The sequence below is a fragment of the Rhinoraja longicauda genome, chromosome 39 (genome assembly GCF_053455715.1).
Source record: "Rhinoraja longicauda isolate Sanriku21f chromosome 39, sRhiLon1.1, whole genome shotgun sequence".
Taxonomy (NCBI): domain Eukaryota; kingdom Metazoa; phylum Chordata; class Chondrichthyes; order Rajiformes; family Arhynchobatidae; genus Rhinoraja; species Rhinoraja longicauda.
This window is the reverse complement of record NC_135991.1, coordinates 822,011-829,810: the sequence shown is the minus strand read 5'-3', so window position 1 is coordinate 829,810 and position 7,800 is coordinate 822,011. Positions and strand designations below refer to the sequence as shown.

The 7,800-nt window shown below is 52.6% G+C and overlaps 1 long non-coding RNA gene across 1 annotated transcript; it reads left to right on the top strand.

Moving 5' to 3' along the window:
* The first annotated feature begins 4,751 nt into the window (after positions 1-4,751).
* Positions 4,752-7,458, top strand: LOC144611123 (uncharacterized). The gene is made up of 3 exons (XR_013549479.1): positions 4,752-4,850; positions 5,697-5,812; positions 7,407-7,458. It is a non-coding gene; the product is annotated as an uncharacterized LOC144611123 (long non-coding RNA).
* The last annotated feature ends 342 nt before the right edge of the window (positions 7,459-7,800 follow it).

Here is a 7,800-nt window from a genome sequence, read left to right as displayed (position 1 = left end):
TGCAAGCTCAGGTATTAGTGGTGGGGAGCATGAAGCACAGGAACAGGCCCATTGTCCCACAATATCCGTGCCGTTAAACATATCTCCCCTGCCTGCACGTAATCCATATCCCTCCATTCATTGCATGTCCACTTGTCTAAACAAAAGACTCCTTGATAACCACTACCTCTGATACTCAATGCTCTGACTGATGAAGGCAAGCATACCATATGCCTTTTGATCATTGCCACTTTCAGGTTGTTATGGACTTGGACCCCAAACCCCCTCTGCGCATCAATAGTGTCAAGGGTCTCTCTATTTACTCCATAATCTCTCCTGAAATATGGCCTTCCAAAGTGCAACACCTCACACTTACCTGGATTAAATTCCATCTGCAGTTTCTCTGCCCATTTGTACATTTACATCTACATCCCACAAATCTACATCCCGCTGAATACTTTGACAACCTTCCTCACCATCCGCACCTTCACCAATTTTATCATCTCCACACAGTTACAAAAGACACAAAGTGCTGGACTAACTCAGCAGGTCAAGCAGCATCTCCGGAGAACATGGACATTTCCCAGCGAAACTCCCACGTCAGATGTGGACTTGCATAACAACAGCGGCCCCCATTTCAGTCTCCCTAGTTCCTGCCTAGTAATGCTGTAATGGACCCTGCACCAATTTAATACTTCCCCCAAGGTCCAGACAGACCTATTCACAACTCTTTTAAAACTATGGAGCTGTAATCTTTGTTGCCAAAATGCTCTGTCACTGAAACACCAGGAGAGGCTCATTTCCTGTCTCATAAAAGGGAAGGTTCTTCCCCTTGGTCGTTACATGGTTGCATTTTAGGAAGTCAAACTGGACAGGACCGACAGAGTGAATGATAGGGTTCCCTGAAAGTGGAGTCACGAGTAGATAGGGTGGTAAAGAAGGCTTTAGGTTATGATGGGAATTGGTAGGGTGAATGCACAGCACCTTTTATCCAGAGTTGGGGAAGCAAGAACCACAGGACATAAATTTAAGATAAGAGGGGAAAGATTTAATAGGAGCATGATGGGCAACCATTTCATGTCGTGTGGTGGATGTATGGAACAAACTGCCGGAGAAGATAGTTGAGGCAGATACAATAACAAAATGTTAAAGTTACTTGGACATGTGCATGGATAATAACGTTTTACCGGAATATGGGCAACATGTGGACAAATGGGACTAACAGATAAGACGGCATGAACGAGGTGGGCCGATGGACCTGTTTCTGTGCTCTATGGTCAATCCCTGAAATTCATCCTGACTCTAAAGGGGAGGGGGAGGGGGCAGGTGGAGTGAAGAACGTTTTTGATGGAGAGTGGGTGACGGGATATCAGATGATGCTGATATCTCCACATTGGCACTCCTTGAATTGCTGTACACATCTCGAAGTTTGATGCCATGTTGCGGTGTTGCCGCACTACCGTCTCTCTGTTCCTTCATTCCAGATCCCATGATCTCCACGGGGGAACAGACCCAGGGATCATCAACTGGAGAATCTACCCAGGAACCGTCTTCCGTTCCAGTGGGAGACACGTCCTCAGGTACTAAGCCCCCTCATACGTTGTCGCCTGTCCTTGCAGCCAGCTTTTGGAGAGGACAGTAGTTTGTTCTGCAGTGGACAACAATTACCCCTGGATTGAGGTTGGTTGAGGGAACCACTCCAGAAATACTGCCTCACCCGCTAAGTTACTCCAACACTTTGTGCCTTTTTTTGTGAACCAGCATCTGCAGTTCTTTATGTCTCCACATGGGGTTTAATTTAGATATACAGTTTGGAAACAAGCACGTTGGCTCTCCGAGTCCACGCTGACCAGTAAACACTAGCACTATCCAACACACTAGGGACAATTTACAATGTTTGCTGAAGCCAAATTAACCAACAAACCTATGTATTTGGAAAGTGGGAGGTAACCGGAGCAGCTGGAGAAAGCACACTGGCTCACTGGGTGAACTTACCAACTCCGTGCAGACAGCAGCTGCAGTCAGGATGGAAGCCAGGGCTCTGGCGCTGTAAGGCAGCAATAACCGGGGTGGGAATGGTCCTTGATTATGTTGGCTGTTTTCCCGAGGCAGTGTGAAGTGCAGATGGAGCCAATGGTGGGGAATCAGGTCTGTGTAACAGACTTGGCAACATCCACAACTCTGCAATTTCTTGCTGTCTTGGGCAGGGCTGCACCCAAACCAAGCTGTGATGCAACAATGTTGTTAGATGGTGTGTAGTTTGATTACAGAAGACATTTGTAAGGCGCTGTGATGACTCGGGGACAAGAGGGGTCGGTGTTTAGGCCTCAGCTAGTCATTATGAGTAAAATAACTTGGCTGAGACGAATAATTGTCAGTGTTTCCTGGGGACTGAGATACACCCGGATATCTCCCACTAACACCAGTGTCCCTCACTGTCCATAGTCAGTGTTCCCTGGGGACTGAGATACACCCGGATATCTCCCACTAACACCAGTGTCCCTCACTGTCCATAGTCAGTGTTCCCTGGGTGGGGGAGTGAAAGGAGAATTGGAATGTCCCAGAGAGGGGGAAGGAGTGGCCTGAAGAGAGGGTGTGTAGATGGAGGTGGACTAGGAGAGTGGGGGATTTTGGACGTGCACAGTTCTACTGCCGGACACCCCAGCCCACCGTTCAGTGACAGGATTCATTGAAGGAAACGATGTTCCCCTTGGTCAGTTCCCAAACTTCATCGTGACTCGACCTGAGGAGAGTGAGGTGGTTGGTGGAGATTTGGATGGGAAAGGCAGTGAAAGAGGATATATGATGTTTTCTCCGCACACCTGCTCCTCAAAGATAGCATCAAAGCAAATGTGTAGGCCTACAATATAGCAAAGATTAGTGGGAAGCTAGAGTTTGGAAAGCTTTTAGGAACCGACATTTAAGAAGGGATCGAGGCAATAGAAAGGATATTTTAGCCTGACTTCAGTGATCTCTAAGATTTTAGAGTCCATTATTATTAAGGATAAGCTTCCAGGGTACTTGGCCGCATGTCATAAAATAGACCAAAATCAACATCGTTTTATTCAGGGGTGATCTTGCCCGAAAAATCTGTTGGAATTCTTTGAGGCATCAACAAACAAGACAGATAAAGGCGAGTCAGAGGATGTTGTTAACTTGCATTTTCAGAAGGCCTCTGATAAGGTGCTGCAAGTGAGGCTGCTCAACTAGATAAGAGCGTGTGGTATTAGAGGCAAGGTACTAACATGGAATAACGGTGGGCAGATTGTTAGAAGGCAAAGAGTGTGAATAAAGGATGCCTTTTCTGGTTGGCTGCCGGTGACGTGTGATGTTCCACAGGGGCCAATGTTGAGTCCACTGCTTTCCATGTTGTATGTTAAAGATCGGTGTGATGGAATTGATGCATTGTGGCCAAGTTTGCGGATAATATGAAGATAGGTGTAGGGGCAGGTAGTATTGAGGATGCAGGGACTTTGGAGAAGGACTTGGGCAAGTTGGCAGATTGGGGAAAGAAGTGTCAGATGGAATACAGCACAGCAAATTGTACGGCCATGCACTTTGGTAGAAGGAATAAACATTTAGACTATTTTCTAAATTGTAAGAGGATCAATAAATCTGAATTGGGTGTTGGGAATGCTGATGCAGGATTCCCGAAATATTAACTTGCAGGTTCATTCGCGAGTAAGGAACACAAATGCAAGTTAGCATTATTTTTCAGACTAGAAGATAAAACAAATGATGTAATGCTGAGGCTTTATAAGGTGCTGGTTAGACCACCAGAATATTGTGAGATCTTTTTGGCCTCATATCTGTAGAAGGATCTGCTGACATTGGAGAGGGTCCAGATATTTATATCAATGATCCGGTGGGTGAATGGGGATGAGGAGTGTTTGACGGGCAGGGCCTGTGGTCGCTGGATATTAGAAGCTCAAGGGGGGGGTGGATCTCATTGAATCCCACTGAATAATGAAAGACCCAGACAGTGTGGATGCGGAGAAGATGTTTCCAATGGAGGGACAGTCAAGGAGCAGAGACCATATCCTGAGAATACAAGGATGTATCTCTAAGATGGATTGAGGAAGAATTTCTTTAGCCAGAGGATGGTGAATCTGTAGAATTCATTGCCACAGATGGTGGTGGAGGCTGTCATTGGGTATTTTTAAAGCAGAGATTGATAGGCTCGATTAATAAAGATATTAAAGGTTCCAGGGAGAATGCAGGGGGATGGCGATGAGAGGGGAGATGCCATGATGGTGGATCAAGCCCGATGGGCCAAATGGCCTAATTCTGCTCCAATGTCTTATGGTCTTCTGTTTGTTTGGGGTTGGACGTTCCTCCTTTAGACATTGGTGATGTTTCTGGTCCTGGAGACACCTCCCGTCTCTCCAGCCTTTTCCCATTTCCCCGCGCTCCACAATTTTCTGCCTGATCCGGAGTTGGACACCAGTCGGGCACCCAAGGGAGATACGACTGGAGACCCTGGTCCCGGTTTGACCAACACCCCAGCAGGGTCTGTAGGTTCAGGAATCAGCGCTGGGATTACTGATGGGAACGCCGCTCTCTGTGGTCAGTCCTGAGGCTGGTCCACACACGGACTGCGGGAGAGTGAGCGGTTAAGGAGGGAGAGTCGCTGGAGGGGACGGTGTTGTTTGGGTCAGCGAGCGGTCGAGGTTTCTCTGGAGCTTGAAGTCCTCCATTCCCCAATTTCCTATCACATGCAGGCGATGTATTTTGGTGATTCCACTCTCACTCTCCAGTCTCTTCACTTGTTCCAGGGCCCCAGAGTGCCAGAGGTGAGGAACACAAAGAGTCAACAACCGGAGAGCCCAGCGCGACACCGTCCGCTGCCCCAGAGGGAGAGACGTGTTCAGGTATCAGGTCTTGTGTGTGGTGTGGTCGTCAGTCAGAGTCAGTGCCCAGTGTCTTCCCGTGTGGTCGTCAGTCAGAGTCAGTGCCCAGTGTCAACCCGTGTGGTCATCAGTCAGTGCCCAGTGCCACCCCGTGTGGTCGTCAGTCAGTGCCCAGTGTCACCCCCTATGGTCGTCAGTCAGTGCCCAGTGTCACCCCGTGTGGTTGTCAGTCAGAGTTAGTGCCCAGTGTCTCCCCGTGTGATCGTCAGTCAGAGTCAGTGCCCAGTGTCACCCCGTGTGGTCGTCAGTCAGTGCCCAGTGTCACCCGGTGTGGTCGTCAGACAGTGCCCAGTGTTACCCCGTGTGGTCGTCAGTCAGAGTCAGTGCCCAGTGTTACCCCGTGTGGTCGTCAGTCAGTGCCCAGTGCCACCCCGTGTGGTCGTCAGTCAGAGTCAGTGCCCAGTGTCACCTCGTGTGGTCGTCAGTCAGCGCCGAGTGTCACCCCGTGTGGTCGTCAGTCAGTGCCCAGTGCCACTCCGTGTGGTCGTCAGTCAGTGCCCAGTGTCACCCTGTGTGGTCGTCAGTCAGTGCCCAATGTCACCCCGTGTGGTCGTCAGTCAGTGCCCTGTGCCACCCCGTGTGGTCGTCAGTCAGTCAGTGCCCTGTGCCACCCCGTGTGGTCGTCAGTCAGAGTCGGTGCCCAGTCAGTACCGTGGGCCGTGTCTGCTCAGACTGAGAACCGCTACCCTTGGGTTGGTCCGGGTTCCTGCCCTTGTCTCTACCACCACTACCATCGCTCTGCCACAGACTGGGTCCCGCGGGCCGTGTCTGCTAACACAGCCGAGTGACGCTCTCTCCCACTTCCAGCCCCCTGGCTGCTGACGGAGGAGGAGTGCGAGAGGTTGATCAGCGAGGCACAAGTGCTGTTCGTGGGGGACCAGGACCTGGGATCGCCCGAGGACAGGGAAGCCCATCTCCAGCAGGTGAGAGTTGACCCGTCGTTATCTCCAGGCTCACGGTGACCCTCATCCTCCCTCCTCACGGAGCAGTGACCGCCCGTCTCTCCGGTCCACAGTCACTCTCCGCATCCACAGTCAGTCTACCCCGTCCACAGTCACTGTCCACGTCCCCAGTCAGTCTCCCCATCCACGTCCAGTCTCTGCCCCGTCCCCAGTCAGTCTCTGCCCCGTCCCCAGTCCGTCTTTGCCCCGTCCCCAGTCAGTCTCTGCCCCGTCCCCAGTCAGTCTCTACCCCGTCCCCAGTCAGTCTCTACCCCGTCCCCAGTCAGTCTCCCCATCCACGGCCAGTCTCTGCCCCGTCCCCAGTCAATCTCTGCCCCGTCCCCAGTCAGTCTCCACCCCGTCCCCAGTCAGTCTCTGCCCCGTCCCCAGTCAATCTCTGCCCCGTCCCCAGTCAGTCTCTACCCCGTCCCCAGTCAGTCTCTACCCCGTCCCCACTCAGTCTCTACCCCGTCCCCACTCAGTCTCTACCCCGTCCCCACTCAGTCTCTACCCCGTCCCCAGTCAGTCTCTACCCCGTCCCCAGTCAGTCTCTACCCCGTCCCCAGTCAATCTCTGCCCCATCCCCAGTCAGTCTCTACCCCGTCCCCAGTCAGTCTCTACCCCGTCCCCACTCAGTCTCTACCCCGTCCCCAGTCAGTCTCTACCCCGTCCCCAGTCAGTCTCTGCCCCGTCCCCAGTCAGTCTACCCTGTCCCCAGTCAGTCTACCCCGTCCCCAGTCAGTCTGCCCCGTCCCCAGTCATTCTGCCCCGTCCACAGTCAGTCTACCCCGTCCCCAGTCAGTCTCTGCCCCGTCCACAGTCCGTCTCTACCCCGTCCACAGTCCGTCTCTGCCCCGTCCACAGTCCGTCTCTGCCCCGTCCCTGGGCAGTAACCCCTCCTCCCCATACCCGGACAGTCACTCCCATGTCAACTTCCCCCCCGACTCCAGTCAAACTCCCCCCACCGACCCCAGTCAACCTCCCCCCCACCGACCCCATTCAAACTCCCCCCCCCGACCCCAGTCAATCTCCCCCAGTCCCGAGTCAGTGTCCCCATCCCTTTTACGGTTTGGTATGGGTGTGTGTGTGTGTGGGGATGGGGATTATGGGGATTATGGAGATTCCCCTGGGTAGTGAGTTCCCCTATTGTGTGGGCAAGGGGATTTCCATCGGGTGTGAGGAAGGCATTTTCAGTGATTGGGGGAGGGGACGTTACTTCCATTCCTGTGGTTGGGGAGGCAGGAACTTAACAACGTTTATGAGAGAGGTGATTTGGAAGGAATGTGTTCGCCTGGTGTTTGGGGATGGAGTTTGTGCTGAGAACAGGGATTTCCCTGGCGTTTGGTGACGTGTTCTGCTGGTTTTCGGGGATGGAGTTGGTGGTGTTAAGGGGAGGGAATCTCCTGGTGTTTGGTGACAGATTGTTCTGGTGTTTGGGGATGGAGTTGGTTAAGGGGAGGGAATATCTGGTGTTTGTAGACGGGTTCTGCAGTGATGGGATCTGTGCTCTCCAGCTCTGGGCCATGATCCCACACAGTGCGGTCTCACCCTCTCCATCCACTGCTCTGGTCCACAGTTACGTGAGGTGCTGAGGAAGCAGCTGCCCTGTGAACAAGTCAAGCCCAAGGGCCCACAGACTGGAAAACGCCAGAAGAGGGGAAGGAACTGAGCCGGAAGGTTCTGGATTACGATCATCCAACACATCACAGGATGATGGGCGGGGAGGTGGTGGGTGTGTGGGATGGGGTAGGGTAGACGTGTGGGGTGGGGTGGTCAGTTGGGGAAGGGTGGGGTGGGGAGGCGTGTGATTGAGAGTGTGGTGGAGCGGGCAGGTGGAGAGGGGTGGGATACATTTGTAGGGTGGGGTGGGTGTGTGGGTTGGGGTAAGGTGGGATGGGCGTATGGGGTGATGTGTGGTGAATGGGCTGGGCGTGTGGGTGATATGTGTGGATCGGGGTGGTGGGTGTGTA